Source organism: Pelodiscus sinensis, chromosome 12, assembly GCF_049634645.1.
Source record: "Pelodiscus sinensis isolate JC-2024 chromosome 12, ASM4963464v1, whole genome shotgun sequence".
NCBI lineage: Eukaryota > Metazoa > Chordata > Testudines > Trionychidae > Pelodiscus > Pelodiscus sinensis.
The window spans coordinates 20,706,903-20,724,833 of NC_134722.1; the positions used below are offsets into that span (position 1 = coordinate 20,706,903).

The 17,931-nt window shown below is 41.1% G+C and overlaps 1 protein-coding gene across 3 annotated transcripts in view; it reads left to right on the top strand.

The window, feature by feature from the left end:
- Positions 1-79: 79 nt before the first annotated feature.
- The window catches only part of GARRE1 (granule associated Rac and RHOG effector 1), a 99,025-nt gene continuing 81,173 nt past the window's right edge, over positions 80-17,931 (top strand). Inside the window, exon 1 of one of the 3 annotated variants that reach the window (XM_075940084.1) lies at positions 80-175. The gene's annotated coding sequence lies outside the window, so the exon portion shown is untranslated. Of the gene's footprint in view, positions 176-810; positions 971-17,931 lie in introns of those variants that run through there. The other 2 variants (XM_075940086.1, XM_075940085.1) reach the window with 2 other exon arrangements.

Here is a 17,931-nt window from a genome sequence, read left to right on the forward strand (position 1 = left end):
GGGCCCCCCTTCTCTTCCCCTCCCCGCTCCTCACCCCTGTCACTCCCCGGCTCTACCCCGCCCCGCTCTTCCTGGTCCCTCCCCCCGGCGCCCGGCTGAGGAGCCGCCGTTTCCGGAGTACACAGAGCGGGGCTGCTGGCCGTGCCGTGAGGGGGTGACTGGCTGAGGCAGGCAGGTGAGCGAGCGGCCCCGTTCAGGCCCGGCCCGCGGGCTCAGCTGTCTGCTCCCGGCAGCTGCCCCACGGCTCGGGAGGTGGGGGGCAGGGTGCTGCGAGGGTCGGGGGGGGACATTAACCCCCCCCTCCGGCTATGAGGGGAGCCCCCCTGAGGGTGGAGGGGGGGAATCATCGCCCGGAAGGGCGAAGGGAGCCCCCTGGCTGGGGAGGGGCGCCCACGGGGGTGGGGGTGAGGAGCCTCTCAGGAAGGCATGGGGCAGCCCCTTGGGAGGCAGCGTCGGGCAGTGGCAGTCCCTAGGGAAAGGCTGAAAAACCCAGGGCCCCTGTGGGATGAGCCCCTTCTGCAGCGGGGCCCGGGGGCTGATGCTGCCCCCTTGTGGGTGCGAGGAGGGACGAGGGGGATGTGGAGGGTTGGCACCAGAGAGGCCGCGCGTGAGGGTGCCATAGACATCCACCCCACCGCTGGTGACCTGCGCGTGAGAGTTTCGGGTGAAACCGGCAGAGACTGCGCCTGCGGGAATTCCACTGCACCTTCCTGCTAAATAGTGACCCGGCCCTGAAATACTCTCTGAGAGCGAGCGTGTGTGTGTGTGTGAGAGAGAGAGAGAGAGAGAGAGAGAGAGAGAGCTGCTGCCAGGCTCTGGAGAGGCCTTCTCTAATCTCACTCACTGGAGTCAGCCTCCCCTACAGAGGGGAAAACATGATACAGGCTCAGAACAATGTGTGCAAAAGGATTCTTAGCTCATGCAGGCACCAGCCTTGTCTGGTTTTATAAACCTCCTTATCTCGAGCCATGTAAGCATAAAAAAGAGTGAAATTGTGACCGCTATATTGACTGCTACTGTAGTCTCTTCTATATTATATTATTTTGTATGGTACTAGCTAGTGCTGTTATGAGACAGTGACTGCTGCTGTCTGTAATCGCAGAAAAGCGATGTCTCATGCACAGCAGAAATCTGAATACATTAACTCATGTAGCTAAAGCTTTTCTGAAGTGCTTATAATATTAATATCTTGGTACTGATTGTCATTGTAGCTTGCTGAACTTATACCAACTTGCATGAGTTTGATTAATGATTTCTTAAACTTTTTCCTTGCTACTTTATCCATATAGATAAATATGGGAGAACGAGAGATGCCTCATTAACAAAATGAGGGTCTTTTCACTTTTCCTCATATTCTTTCAGCTTGAGAGAGTCCTGCTTTGTGGTGGTGATCTATTTTAAATGAATTGATAATGATAATAGATATAAATGTAACACATAGTTGTTGGTTTAGAAGTTTAGACACTTTCAGAACTGAATAGTTATAAACCAGCATACTTTTTTTTTCTTGAGGAATTTTGCATCTATACATGTTTGTATATTCTGGTCATAGGAGTGGTATAAATGAATGGCAGACAGTTAAGGATGAGTTTTGAAAGACTAGTGCAAAGTACTATGCATAAATATGTAATGAAATGTAAATTTGGATTGGCCTTGCATCTTTTCTTAAACTCCTGATAGAATATAGAATTATCCACCTTTCTTCTGCAGTGTGCAGAGCCAAAAGGTTAGAGGCCCTGCCATGCTTTATTTTCTTCTTCCATGTATTTCTTCTTCCAGGTATACCTGTCTGTACAAATGCTTAAATTAATCTCTAGTGCTTCTGATACTAACAAGCATCTGATAGTTTTGATCCTATCTCAGATGTGGGCAACTGAACTAGAAATCTGCTAAAAAAACCCATGTATTGCTGTGTGTTTTCTGGTTCTTCTGGTATTGAGATATCAGTAGGAAAAGCTGATATATTGTCATTTCTGATTCAGAACCAGTAAGTGCACAGATATGAAGAAATTAGAAATAATATAGACTGGGTTAGCCAAAACCTTTTTTGAGATTCAAAAATGTTGGTCAATTGTTAAATAATCCCTAGCCCAAATTTAATGCCAAAAATAACCAATATAAGCAATATTTAAAAAAAAATCTACATGTACGTGCTGAATTCATTTGTTTGCTCACCTGTACCCTTCCTCAGTGCCTTATGCCAGTGGTTCTTAATCCAGGGTACATAGAGGTCTTGTTGGGGGTGCATAAACTCATTTAGATATTTGTCTAGTTTTACAACAGCCTATATATATAAAATGCACTAATGAAGTCAGTACAAACTAAAATTTTATACAATGATTTATTTATACTGCTCGATATACCATACATTGGGATGCAAATGCAGTATTTATAGTTAATTGATTTATCTTATTTTATGGTAAAAAGGAGAAAGTAAGCAACTTACCAGTAATAGTGTGTTGTGACACTTTTGTATTTTTATGTTAACTTGGGGTTACCCATGACAAATCAGACTCTTGAATGGGATGAAGTCATCTGGAAAGGTTGAGAGCTATTGCCTTATTGCATAATCTCCTATTCTTCCATATCCTTTTCTCTTTCGGTGTCTCTACACTCTAGCCCTCTTTCACTTTCTGCCCCAACATCCATGATGATTAAACACCTTTCTTTCCCCCCTTCCCATTCAATGTAGCCTCATAATCATCAATTTTTCTCTTTTACAAAAATAAGAGAAACACATTTTCCTGTAGTGTTTCTTTTCTTTGATAAATATGATGACCTGTGGAAAAACATGACCAATATAGTTGCTCAGGTGAGGAAATTGCCACCTCATACAATGTGGCAGAAGACTTAAAACTATTTTGGGGTGGTTCTTGGTGCACTGAGGAGGGGTAATAAAGATGGCACCAGGAATACTGTTAGCGAGAGCAGATTGAGGCATGTGCTTTCCCATTCCTAAGACCTACGCTTTATTATTACGTGTTATATAAAGCTCCTTTTATTCCAACGGTTCTCTACGTACTTGACAAACTATACACTCAGATAAATGAATGCACCACTGAAATGCAGACCTCAGATGAAATGTGGAACTCTTCAACAATGCACAGTAGTACTATATGACAGTTTAGAACAGGAAGTGGAGAGTATTTCTCATTGTAACTGCAGGAGTAATTGTAGGTAAGTAGAGTGCTATTACTAGAGTTGGATGTTAGCCAGGACCCTGCCCCAGCTCTTATAAAGAGTGCCAGGAAACCATTAATAAACTACACAGAGGGTCAGGACCTTGCTTTTATCTTGCATCTGAAAGATGATTTTTATAGCAGAACGTATAACTTCATTACAAAATAATATGTTGGGACTAGTTCAGAGAGCAACTGACCTGATTAGACTTTACAAAATATAGCTTGTGAGAACATCAGATCTTACAGTACAAGATGGTATTCCTAGTCTCCAGATAGTGCTGTTTAAACTTAATTTCTGCTTGGTATGATAACTTTATAGTCACTTTAGAATTTTCCAGATGGAGGTGTTCTCCAGGCTCAGAAGCAGTAATTGCCTTGCCTTATTAATCCTTTGTTTGTTAATCTTCTGTTTGTATATTTTTGGATAATTTTATGATTGGATGTGTATCGAAATGCATTTTAGTAGGCTTATGTTATAAGAGATTCTTAACAATTGCCCTATTTTTCCAAAGGGATTTGTGGAAAAAATATGTAGATAATGTTTTTGTCCACAAATGCCATTGTGAAAGTTGATGCTTAAATCATTTATGGAGAGGTACCACATGCTTTCTGGACAGATCTTCTTGACCACCTGCTCTGACTTTGCCAAAACTGAACTAATCTATCTGAAACTTCCACATGCAGTTAATCAGATTGAAATTTTTCTGTGAAGTCTGAAGCAAATTGGATAAAGTGTCTTTGTGGTTAAAAATGAAGTATTTTCACTTTTTGGGAACATTTTCAGGGTTATATCTAAAAATGGCTTGGCCTAGAAATATCAGTTTTGTTTTATTCTTTTGTGAGAACTGATGCTTTGTAGTCGAGAAAAATTTGGGATGAGTAGAGCCCTGCAAGTCCATGGATATATGTTTTCTATCCACAGATGACAATGAGGATATATACAGCTCATTTTTGCGGATACAGATGCGGATGCCAATACACATTTTTTTTCCGCTCAGGGCTCCAAGGGATCAGTGTCCTATTATGTGCAGTTGTTTTAAGGTTTTAAAACAATGCACTGTGCAAGTAGAAGTCCTGTATTGGAATAGACTTATGATAGGAAAAGGGAGAGGAGGAGGAGGAGAATGAGAATAGAAGCAGGAGATATCTAGGGAGTGGACATTTAAAAGTGAAGGAGTGGGAGAAGGCCACAAAAAGGCACATAAACGTGTGCATTGTTGAAGAACTGCTAAGATCTGTGCATAGGAATAAAATATTGGTATCTGTGTATAAAGTGGTGGGAATAACAGGCCAGTGTAGGCCTTATAATTCACCATGTAAGATTTGTTATACAATAAGAAAAAGTTTCAAGCTGTGGTACACAGGCTTCAATCAGGTGACACATGGGATACTTTATCAGAATATGTATCTATTAAACTACACTGATTGAGACAACAAAGGTAGTCTAGTCAGTATGTTTGAGTTTTAAATTCTGTTCTATATAAGTTTGTATGCTTTACTCATCACTGTATTTGAGTGCCATCCAATATTGCATTAAGAGACATGATTAACATCTGTTAAACATATTTTAACAAAGGTCTAGTTGAATATTAGGAAAAACTATTTCACTAGGAGGGTGGTGAAGCACTGGTATAGTTGCCTAGGGAGGTGGGCGAATCTCCATCGCTAGAGATTTCTAAATCATGGCTTGACAAAGCCCTGGCTGGGATGATTTAGTTAGAATTGGTCCTGCTTTGGGCCGGGGGTTAAACTTGACCTCCTAAGGCAGGGGTGAGCAATAGGGCTTCTCCGGGCTGGATCCGGCCCGCCAAGTGGGTGGATTCGATCCGTGGAGGACCTGCTGCTCCCCCGCCCCAGGCTCTAATTGGCCTGGGGTCGGGAAAGTAAATGAAGCCTCCTCCCACCCTGCCAGGAGCACATGGAGCTTTGAAGCGCCACACGCTGCTCACAGGGTGGGGGAGGGGGGAAGCGTAGGAGGCTTCGTGTGCTTCCCCCACCCAATCAGGGCCTGGGGGCAGGGGAGCTTTATAAAGCTTCCTTTGCCCTTTCCCCAACTCTGCGAGGAGCTTGCGACACTTCAAAACGCTATGTGCTCCTCACAGGGCAGAAGGAGGCTTCCCGCGCTCCCCAGCCTCCAGGCCCTGATTGGCCTAGGGGGTAGGGGAGTGTGCATGCCTCTTCTAGGGCATGGGTGCTTAGTGGGAAGGGGGGGCAAAGGGTGGGGCAGCCCTGCTCCTTTCCATTTAGGCCCTGCCATTTCCTGTTTAGGCTCTGCCCCTTCTGGGTGGCCCAGGGATACTTCAAAAAAATGTTGTGGCCCCCAGGCAAAAATTATTGCTCTCCCCTGTCCTAACGTCTCTTCCAGTCGTAGGATTTTGTGATTCTATGATTTTATTCCCCCATCCTTGCCCCAAAGGGAAAATGTGTGTTTAGTCTTGTTTTGATAGGATGGTCTTTATTTGTTTCTGTGTTTTGTTTTGTTATACATGTTATAGAAGGCATAGTGAATATATATGTATATTTTAAAAACCACTTTTAAAAATATTGAAGTGAAAATATTGGTCATCAGAGTGAGATGGAATCTCATAGCTAACAGGAGATGATGATTCATAGATGCTGCTAAATGAAAGCTTAATATAATTGAGGAATCCAGTAGTACATCTCTTATGCAGTGAACTGTGCAGTTATGGATGTGTTCTATTTGTTAATTGAGAAGTGGTATGCCATGCCTTATGTTTGGAGAAGAGAAGATAAAAATCTGCCCTTGCTAAGGGAAGTCCACAAAGGGGAACATAGAATTCGCTGAAAGTGTGTGTGTGTGTGTCTCTCTCTCTTTTTTTTTTTTTTTTGGCCTAAATTTAATTTGTATATATTTGGCACTTTAAAAATATTTACTTTCATCTTTTTTTCCTGTAAGCTATAGGTATGCCCATTCATAATGGTAATACTTTACATAATAGCAAAAATTTACAAGGAAACTTTTTATGATTATTCATTGTTTAAAGAAAAGCCAGAAAAGATGCTAAAATGTACTTTTGAATTGTAACATTAATTTTAACTTCCAGTCTTTATAGTGACTTTCTAAAACTAAATCTTTTTGTTCAGGTAGTATTTTCCTCTGAAATTACGAGTATTTTAAAGTTAACTAAATCTTAGCAAAATGTTTATTGTTTTGGAATATAGACATGACTTATCTTTTATTCCTTGTTTGTTGCTTTTTCACTTGCTTGTTGGATTTTTCAGGTAGTTTTTGGATAAATATAACTTTATTTTTACCCTAAATCCCAACCTCCCCCATTTCCAGTCACTTTTCACTGTGCTATTTGTGTGATTCTAAGCTTCCTCCATTTTTGTAAACATGTCCGGATAACACAAATTATATGGAGAATTAAGATAATTTAGGACAAAAACAGGCTACCTTTTTTTCAGGGTTTGGATAAGTTGTGTTCTTTTCTGGCAATATGTTTGAGATTTCTAACTAAAACTTGTTTAACATATTAACTGGTTTTTTGGTGGTAGAATGTTGATTAAACTTCCAATTCTAATACCACAGTAATTACTTTTGCTTTGTAAATCAGGAGTATGCTCAGTGGCCACAACGGAGTGATACATGTGATTAGAGAATACTCCCCGAGGATTGATTGAATCTTACATCTTTTGGAATAATCTGGAAATAGAAGAGCAGAATCCAGCTTTTTGTTTAAATATTTTCCAAACATGTCATAGGGGAAGCTTGTCTTTCTCTTATCAAAATGATATGCACCCTGAATGCTTTGTTCTCGACTTTTTAAAGGGAATCATGGAATGTTAAAGTTTTCATCTAATGACCAAAATGTAGGAGGAGGATAAAAAGACCCATTATGACAGGTTTTTCTTTTCAGTGAGGACCTCAGTACTGTGATTCATGCTACAGTCACTTTAGTACTAGAGTATTCCAGTACAGTACACTGTATCTTGAATCCATTCTATTATGAAAACTAATGTAGTTTTGAAACTATAGTATCTATAGTAGATATGAAAACTAATGTAGAAAATGTAGTTCATGCTTGGTAAGTAGAATTTCTCACTGGCAGTATATTACATTGGGGCTGCTTATGGTTTCTGGATGGTATCACAATTTCCCAAGATTTACGGGGATGAAGGCAAATCCCTCTGACGCAGGTCCAGACCTGCTATGAGTAAGATCATATCAGTGGCTCTGTGGGATTTTCCTTCTTGAGTTAAGCAAGTTCTTTCTCCATCAATACAGATTGTAGATCCTGCAGATATGGTCTCTGACAGGATGCTGGCAGAGACTAAAAAGGTATGAAAGTATTCACAGAGAGAAAAAAGGCAAAACCACTCAGTGTCCACATTTCATGCTCCTTGAAAATATGTTGCTATATCTGAGGTTTCTAATCTCCTCTTTTTTTGTGGTCCAAGAAGATGACTACATGTTTCATGTCTTAAGGATAAATTATCTATAGGCTATCACCAAAAAATATTGGTTAGTATTTATGATGGAGCAGCAACTTTTGCTACTTTTAAAATGCCCATAAGTTTGTGACCCATTTTGCTGCTGTTTATAAAAGCAACAAACAGGCAACATAGAAAAGTTCCTTAATATGGTGCTGAAACATATTTAACACTTTAAAAATATTGTGTACCCTTAAGACAATGATAAAACCCCACACTTATTTAATACATTCACAGCAGTCTTTTCCCCAGCTCTCCATGTTAACTGATACGTAAGACTTGTACACTAAAGAGGCCGATGCTATGCTGATTCTGTAAAAATACTTGTTTTTCAAGGAGGGAAGTACCATTGTTACACTTAGATTATTTTTAATATTATCTAGATTATTTTCATGTATATGACTTACTGACTTTTACATTTTTTTAATGTAAAAATTCATAACATATGAAATTCTCTGCTACCTTAATTCAGTTCCTTCTAGACAACTAAACTCATTCAGTTTTAATCCTGTTTATTTAAACAATTCAGTCATTTCCAGTACAACAGATTGTACTGTTAAATTCAGTATGTAGACCTCATTTCAGGCCCAAAGTGTGGTATGCTGTAGAGAGTTACTTGTTTAAAAACACACACACAATTTTTGTGATTAGCAAACTTGGTACAAAATTATAAAACGTAATTAGAAGTTAAAGTACTTTTAAATTTAGTATGAATCAATTTGAAAGCTCTTAATTGCATGCTTGTACTTCTAATTCATATTATCAATGCTAAGTAAAATGTCTTTTTCATATCATATTTAATCTTTGTAGTGAAATAGCAATTTACGTGTTTGGGGGCAGGAAATAATCTTGTGTGGTAATCTTTGGTCATAAGTAGTTATTACTTTTATCCTTGTGGAAGGGTAGTACATTTGACCTGTGCTATTTTGAAATTAATCTATTGCTTGGTTTTGTGGTTAAAAAAGATTTAGGTCTGGTTAAGTGAAAACTATTGCTTTGTAGATGTTGCTGGATGTGAAATCTGTTCAAAACCACTAATGATACATATTTTGTTTTTATATAGGAATGTCACATTTTTGTGGTGGTAGATTGGTATGATAGAGTAAATCTGTAGTTAACACACAAGATTTAGTAAGGTGTTTTTGGGGAAAAGACAGTGTATTTTTTTTCATTTGAAGACATAGTAGGAAAAGCAGATCTTCTATTCAATTCATTTTCTGGGATGGCTTGTATATTTATGACATTTGATTAATGCTATGTATGTAGTCAGTTAGATAAATGTTTGCTAGAAATGTGATTCACCCTTTAATTATGTATCCTCTGGACATCTCTTGGACAGATACTAGAAGCTCTCTTTACTCTACCCTCTCATCTTTCCATATGACAATGACCATATTTTTAGCTGAGGACTGGATGGATTCTTTTCAGATTATAAGAGTGGTTGTTTTAATAATAGAAGATTCTCCTGTCACTCCAGGAGTGCTTGTTCTGACCGCCTTCTGGCATGATGTCAAAAGACTAGGCCTAGAAATCTCTTGGGGTACGTCTATACTATAGAGAAGCTGCCACTGTCGCTCTTCCAGGGTTCAAATTAGTGGGTCTAGCTAAAGCAGCTAATTCAAATTGAGAGGGGCACTTCGGTCGATAACGGTAGTTCTGCTTCCATGAGGAGTAAGGGAAGTCGAAGGGAGAGTGTTCTCCTTTCGACTTCCTGCGATGCGGACAGCACCAAAAGTTGAGTTAAGGTACTTCAACTTCAGCTACACAATTAATGTAGCTGAAATTGCGTATCTTAATTTGACCTTGTTCTGTAGTGTACCCTCGATGACTTCAGATCTACTCTCGGTGCCCTTCTGGAAGGTATGCTTTAGTCAAACATCCGTTCCTTGGATCAAATATAGGAGTAACTGGAAAATTTAATGGACTCAAACACATAGGTCACTATTGGCTTTGAAATCTATTGATTGGTTAAACTGAATTTGGATCTTGGAAATGGCAGTGCAGAAGTCAGTTCCTTGGTAATGTGTCAGTCCTAGGTCTGGTTAGCTTGATTTTTTTTTTTTTTTATGGCAAGTGACTGCATTTTCAAATATTTAAATAAAGTTATTCTAGTCCATTTCTGTTTACACATATTAAGATTAGTATGTGGCAGTGCTGCTTCATTTGATTAAGTGCAGTACAAATGTGTGAAATCTTGCTAGTTTTAAATGTACAGTATTTTGTTAGTGACTTTTCTCACCACTTAAGCCTGTGGCATGGAAAAATGTGGAACTCTCCATAGAGTACCCTCTATCCATCCTCCCACTCACTGTTTTTGGTTTAGAGTACTGAGTTCTTATTTTGTGGGCAACTTAATGGAAGAGAGAGCCTTTCATGGATCTGCCTTCTCTTATATTTTGAAACCTTCTGATCTATGTTTCCTCAAAAAGCTCTTAATAGACTACAAGCTTGAGAACCACTGGTATAGAGGTCTGTCTTCGTGATGCTGGTGTGATTGGGAGCTGATGTTGTTTCATGTCAAAAGCCAAACTTTTTGTATGTGTACTGGGCAAGTTGTATATTAATTGTGTTTTAATCTAGATTGCAACCTTCCACTAGCTATTGCTCTCCTTACTGTTACATTTTTGTTGCCACCAACCTTTTGCTTGCCTGTTTCTTAAAAACCAACTTTCTTTGTTAAAGCTGTTGGAGTTATACATGCAATACTAATGAAAGGTAGATTTATGGGGACTTAGAGAATATACTTTTTTCTGGAGACATTGGTGTAAAAATTGCAAACAAGATTCTACATAGATACAAATAATTTGATTCAGTATTTAAATTTTAATATTTTAAAACATAACTGTCAATCAAAAGTAGTGAATCCATGTTCTGTTTTGAAGTGCTCAGCATATATAAAGTATTTGCTTTTCAAAAGTTTCTTTTCTGGGAAGTAAATGTAGTGAGAGAATTGAATATCTGCTGTACTGGCCTCCTTGTTTGTATGAGAAAATATAAGTAGTTATGGTATGCTACAAAGTCAGATTTTGTCTATACCTGAAGGTTGCATGGTGTTCACTGTATCAATACAGTTACAGGAGTGCAGCCCTCACCAGTGTAGATGCATTTATATTACCATAGAGGTACATTGTACACCAATTTATACCTGTATATACTGATATTTGTATACGGGAAGAGAAATAAGCTATACAAGTATAGTGCATTTTTATGGCAGTATAATTGCATCTACATTGGAATGGGTTTTAGTGGTTGTGACATTTCCAGGGTACAAGCTGGACTATTGAATAGTGTGTCCCCTTAATTCTCCAGCCTGGGATACCTTTTACAATGCTAATGAGCAGCAAACCCCTCCAGCTTCTGTTTGCTCACAGCTGTTAGCATGTGACGGCACACCAGCAGAATTACATGCATGCTCTCCCAGCCTCTCATGAATAGACACAAAATAACGTTTGGATATTCTTCACCCCAGCCTTGCACCCCAGAAATGCACATCTTGCGCTGTCCATCACACTACCGAACAAAGCAAACTCATTAATTACTCCGTTAATTTATCAAAGAAAATGATTGTCACAGCCTTTGTTAATTAGGGATGTAATCAGTTTTAACTGATTAACCAGCTAAACGGGATCTCACTGCTCCAGCCCCTTAGCCTGCGAGCCTCCTTGCTCCCAAACCCCGCACTGGGGCTGGCTCTGCTGGTTCTCAGCCCCTGGGGTGGGGCTGTGGCTGCTGCTGGCTCCAAGCCCTCACTGCAGCCCCTGTCTGTGACATACCCACGCCACCAAAGACAGGCGCCCTGCTTGCAGCGCACCCAGGCTCTGCTGCAAATGGGCTGCTCTGGGTGCCCAGAGCAGCCCCTGTCCGCAGTAGGCGGGGAGCTGCTCCATCCCCATTGGTTAACCTTTCACATCCCTATTATTAATCTTAGTGGAGACACTTCAGTGAAAACACACTGGTTTAGATAAAACATTAAAACAAGTGTTTTAACTAGAGAAAGATGTACTTTATGTGAAAACAGCATAAAAATTAGAATTGGTTACAAAAGAATAAAAGATAAACACACAAGCTTTTTCCTGAACTTTACCAAGATAAATAAGATTTGAAAGCAAAAAATGGTTTCTCACCCAAAAGCTCAGAGCAGTTCATACTAACCAGAAAGCCTTTCAATTAGGACCATCCCTTGACAGGTCAATGATGGTTCTTTGTTTTTCATACACTCTTGTTGCAGTATGTAGAGATGGGGGAGAAAGGGTAAATGAGGTATCCATGGTCTCTTGTTTTGCACCCTCCTCCTCTCCATAAGGAATCACCTCCACCCCTGGTGGGGGACAATCGGTTCTATTGCGTACATGAGATTAGAAATGTCTTTCAGGTGAATTGTAAATTTCTTGTTCACGTGTTCTGAGTACATGATAGTTGAGATTTCGGGTATGAAATTTTTGTTTAAAGTCTCACCTGATGGCGAATGGTTGTTCAGTAGCTACAGTAATAGTTTTTTTAATACCAGTATTAAGTCCTTTTTGAAATTGAGGAACTAGGCTGTCTGCATTCCCCAGAATTATAATGTTTCAGTAACAAACATGTAGCAAAATCAACTCCATATATAGCGTTGATCCACACATTTTAACAGGACAATGATGTTCAGCAGATAATGACTTTTGAAATGATACTTCACAAGATACTTTGTGTAACATGTATCCTAATCATATAAAAGTGGGAGTTACAGGGTGTTACATGAGTATCACACCAGTACAACAAAATCAAATCCTGACTGATACAGTTAGAGTTTGCAAATGGAGAACCAGGCCTAAGTATTATGCTGAAGAATATATGTTGGAGTATTTGTTACAGTACTGCATAAAACTGCATGAGGCAGCTGGCATTGCATTCTAGCGTACTTGGCACTCCATAGCTCTTATACCTAGTGTTCAGTTTTACTTTGCCATTTCTTTCATGGAGCAATCTCTACCACATTATTGGTTTGAGACTAGAAGAGCTGTGGCTTGACACAATTTATTTGTACTTGTTTGGTATTTTGGGCAGATGATGGTCCCATTGAATACATGAAACATTACCAGGTCTGAAATAGTCCACATATAGTTACCTTCAGGGCTTGTTGCAAGACTCATCTTATTTTCTCAAGCTTTTGAAAACAATGGGGAATTATAGGAGTAGAGACCTATCAGATTGGGGAAAGGAATTTATGATAATTAACTTAAATATACATGTGTAGCAAGATTGATTAATAATACTATTTTAGAAACAACCTCCTTAGATAAGAACTGCCCACCTTATATTTAATATTCAAACACTGGTACCTTTGTTTGTTATAATAGGAAGACTTGTTCTTTAGCTTTTTAATTCTGAAAAGCACTTCTTTCTGAAACCTGTCAGCCAGCTCTTCCAGGTGGATTGTATTGCCTCAGTGTTCACTGGAGGCAAACTAGAGGTATCAGTTGGAAGCCCTGCATTGTAGGCTGAGACTCCTTCATCTCCACAGGGCATGCTCCAAACAAACTGGTATAAAAGGGAACAGCTCAGTTGGGTTGACTGCTGGAAAGGAAAGATGCATGCTGCAGGCTCCAGCAAAGGTTCATTTTGAACCCCAAGGTAGTGGGAACCAGAGATGCTCCAGTCTAGACAGATGCCAGGCTATCCACTGAGGCCTTGTGGATTCCAGTCGCTGGGGACAGTGCAGACCGGGCAACCCAGAGACAGCAGACACACCCAGGCCACAACAGCAGGAACCATGAGGAATTGGTTAGTGAATCAGAATTTTGAATCAGGGTGTTTCGATTGGACTCCCAGGCTGACTCAATAGCATGCGCTCCTACCGGAAGCGGGCCTATTGGCTGGGACACAGTGGAGTAGAAGGGTCTGGGCCACAACAACTCTTTTTTCTGTTAGTGGTGACCCTCTGCTCCGACTGAGTTCATTGGGCCTCTTAACAGTAGTAATTTAAGGACAGTGACTTTAGTCACTAGGCTTTACTGTCCTGCTAAGAGGGGCGAATCTATGCACTCTGGCTGCTAGGCCTTACTGTCTTGCTGATGGGAGAAATGTAATGACTCTGGCCAGTGGGTCTTACTTCCCTGCTGAATGGAGCAAATGTATTGGCTCTGGCCATTGGGCAGCATTACCATGCTAGCAGGGGTGAAGACATTGACTTTGGCGGTTAGGCCTTTTTGCTCTGCTAATAGCAGTGTGTATACTGGCTCTGGATACCGAGGCATAGAAACACATTACGTATGTCCTGACCCTACACTTTGAGTGACAGAGTGCATTCCTTCCACAATAGTTAAAATTTTATTCTGGTTTGACTCTAGAAGGTTACACGGGGTAAAGAACCCTTTACCCTCCCTTCCTTCCTTTATTGTTTGAGAAGCTTAAAACTGAGATAAATTGAGACAAGGCACACCACAATATTGGTGTGGTATAAAAATCCAGATAGATTATAGAAGGTTTTCTGTCAATCTAGAAATGGTATTTTCCAGGAACTTTAATAGTATAAACTATCTTTTCTTGTAGTATTAAAAAAACTTCTTTGTTAAAGGTAGATAGTCCCCAGGGGTGGGGCTGGCAGCCAGTACACTCCCAGTCCCACTCCCAGGGAGCCCCCGCCACACTGTGTTACTGCCTCTGTATCCTGCTTTTATGCTGCCATGAAGCAGCCTCTGCCCACGGCGGGTCCAGATTCACTGTGAACAGAGGCTGCTCCATGGGATGTGGCCTTTGTCCTCAGGTTGCTCAGGCCTGCTGTGCGCAGAGGCTGCTTTGCAGCAGACTCCTCTGCCCCCTCCCAGTGTTGCCTCTGATGGGGGCAGCAGCGCGGAGTGGGTGGGGCAGGTGGCACCACGGAGCCTATGCTGGGGAGAATTAGCTTTTAAGCTGGCTCCCCCCAGCACCGGCTCCTTCTCTATCCCTTGCTGCCTCTGATACAGGGGAGATGGGAATGCAGGTAGCTGACGAGATTAACCGAGAAGCCTAGGCTTATCGGTTAATCATATAGTCATCTATATGTTCACTTTTCTTCTTACCAGTAAATATGTTGTATTTTGTCCAAGATGTGGACAAAGGAATGTGCACTTAAATGGAATCTACATACTTCAATCCGGGATGTGAAGAAAGGCCAACAATGTGAAAGGCAGGAAGACAAGTCAGTGGAAGAATTTCTTTTCCAGACACAAGACAACACATTAAGTCAGACCAGCTTTCTATACATTATACTAGTGACTATGCCAGTTTAAACGATTTAATGGCCTATACGTAACCACTAGTTCAATATGGAACATTCCACTGCATAAGTATTGTTATAGTAAAAGATTTAGAACTATTATTTTAATTTTAAATCTAATTGCATTGATTAGATGTACAAAGAGCTGGAGGGTAGTGGCTTACATTTTTTAATGATTTATTCTCTAAAATTCTCCTATATCAGCCCATCCAGATAAAATTATTCTTCTTTTAGAGAAGAAGCCTCTAGACTTCATTTGAAATATTGTCTTTATTTGGGGAGTAGGATAGAAAAAAACCTGTTATTATTCACTTTACTTGCCAAACCCACAGCCTTCTTGTTCCTTCTTTTACTGAATCCAATCATCCTCATTTTCCTATGCACTTCTTTTTTTTCCCTCTTGCACTTTCTTTTCTTATTCCTTTCTGTGTCTCTCATTTTAATGAGCATTGAAAGATTTTTCAGGTTTCCTGCCAATTTTAATCCAAGATATTAATCCTTCTGTTACAGGGTCCAGGGCTCCTCATTTATCTCCAGCACTACTGGTTTCTGTTTTGCCAGTGACCCTTTCTGTTGTTGCTTCTCTTTTTGTATGTTAATGCGACAGAGTTGTAGCTGAAACACTGTAGTTTCAGGAGGATTTCCTACCATCTTATACTGGTTTTGGTACGGAGGTTAGCAATATTTTTTTTCATTCCTTTTCTTTTCATGCATCCTGAAGCACTTTCATTTCCTGCACAATCAGGATTTTTGTATGGTAGAGTGAGAGAAGCCCTTGGTGATCAAAATGTTTTGGTATGACTGACCATTAGTCCTATTCGCGGCTTCATTCAAAATTGCTGCTATTAAAATAATTCCATAAATGAACGAGAGACTTAATCTGTTAGAACTTTTTCCATTGTATGTTTCTAAATATCTAAATGTAGGATCTGGAAGATTTAAATTCTGCTACTATTGTTGAAAAGTCTTTAAAAGCCACAGTTTTTACACCACATAAATGTGCTACCTTGTTTGGTAGTACAGTAGCAGTTATGCTCTTTCTACAAGGGTGACCTCGATGATGCTGAAACAATCACAGTGTAGGCGTGGTAAATTTTACATTAGAGAGATAGGAAGGGGGAATGAGTGCTTACCTGTTGTTTTGGATTTTTTTTTTTTTAAAGCCTGGAAAAAGAAGTGTAACAGAGGAGTTAGTTTTAATAAGTAAAGTGAAAATAGCAGACTGACTTTAATTTCTAGTGGCAAGGAACTCATGTTTTTTCTAACTTTTTAAATCTGAGAAAATCCCATTGAATGGTTTGTCTTCAAGCAGCTGCATTATGCAATTGCTGCATAAGAAATTGTTTCATTATGCTCCTTCTACTGGGACATAGGTGGAAAAAGCCATTCTTTAACTTCCCTGATTAAAATATTTTATCTTTTCTCTCATGTAATGTGGGTGAAAATGCCAGTGGCAGAAGTAGCTAACACAATCCATTGCCACTAGCAAGAGCTTTCCCTCCAGCCCATGCTCCTGTACTGACAAAGCCAATGAATTGTGTCTGTGTTGCTGTTCTGCCGCTAGCACTTTCACCTGTATTCCAGGAAATTAGAAGGTACAGGATTTGAATACATTGAGTTTAGTCATTGGGAGAAACATTGCTCTGCACAGGGATGGATTTAGGGTCTATAAGCATCCTATAGTAACTTGGGGTGCCATTGCCAAGGATTATTATGCTCTATTTCAGGGGTCGGCAACCTTTCAGAAGTGGCATGCCAAGATTTAACTTACTCACTTCCATTTACGGATCTGCATGCCAGGGAGAGGAGGGAAAAGGGGCAGGCAAGGTTCCGAGACCATATTTTCTGACCCAGCTGCAGCTAGGGAGAATGGTTTAATTTAAATTATTAAGCAGATTAAGTGTTATAACTTTTTCATGTTTATTTAAAATGAAGTTTGATAAACTAAGTAAATATTAATTTATGTCCAACACAAAAGTGTTTTCTTTATTTATGGCAGGGGTGGGGAACCTTTTTTAGGTTGGGGGCCACTGACCCATAAATCAGTTGGGGACCACGCAAGTGAGAAGCAAAAAAACTTCTTCAAAACCCCTCTAATCTTCACTGATGTGACCCCCAATTGACATATCTCATTCCTCTGACACTCAGCCTCATGGGGTGAGGGGAAGGGACAGGGAGGACTGAAGTTCAGGGTTTTCCATAGGCCAGATTTACTTTTCTGGGGTTCTGGAATTAGTAGATTTTATGGACCCACTTAGACTTCGGGGTAGGGATAAAAATGAGCAGTTCAGTGTGCAAGATGGGGTGCCAAAGAGCGGGATGGGGCATGATGCAGGATCTGGGAGGGAGGTCGGGTGCAGAAGGGGGAGAGGTTGCGAGGTCTGGGTGGGAGGTAGGGTGCGGAAGCAGGCTGCGAATAGGGTGTCTGGCTAGGTGGAGGGAGCAGGAGCAAGGGAAGGTACAAGTGTGTGGCCAGGAGGGAGGATGCAGGAGCAGGGTGGGGGTAGGATGTCTGGTCAGGAGAGAGAGTGCAGGAACAAGGGAGGGTGTCAGAGTAATCTGGAGGTACGGGGTCCTGGCGGGGGAAGGGGAATGAGTGAGGGGGATTGGAGAGTCGGGGTCTGGGAATGAGGTGAGATGCTTACCTGGCTTCGCACCCCCTTGAAGCAACTGCCACGGCCACACAGTCCTGGGCCAGCCTCGGAGGCTGGAGGCACTGCTACCGCGGCCACATGGTCCTGAACTGGCCTTGGAGGCACTGCTACTACAGCCATGTGGTCTTGAGGTGGCCCTGGAGGCCAGAGGTGCTGCTACTGCTGTCCTGGGCTGGCCCTGGAGGTTGGAGGCGTCACTAAGGAGCCTCAGCCACAGCACTGCCTCCTCCCACGGCAGCCTAACCTGCTGTTGGGGAAGAGGGAAGACTCCAGCAGCTGTGTGGGGGAGGAGGGGCAAGGCTGTGCTCCCATCCTGCTTGCCGCTGAAAATTGGCTCACGTGTCACAGGCTGACCCTCCCAAATCTGGGACTCTCTGGTCTGGCAACATCCGTGGTCCGGCAGGTG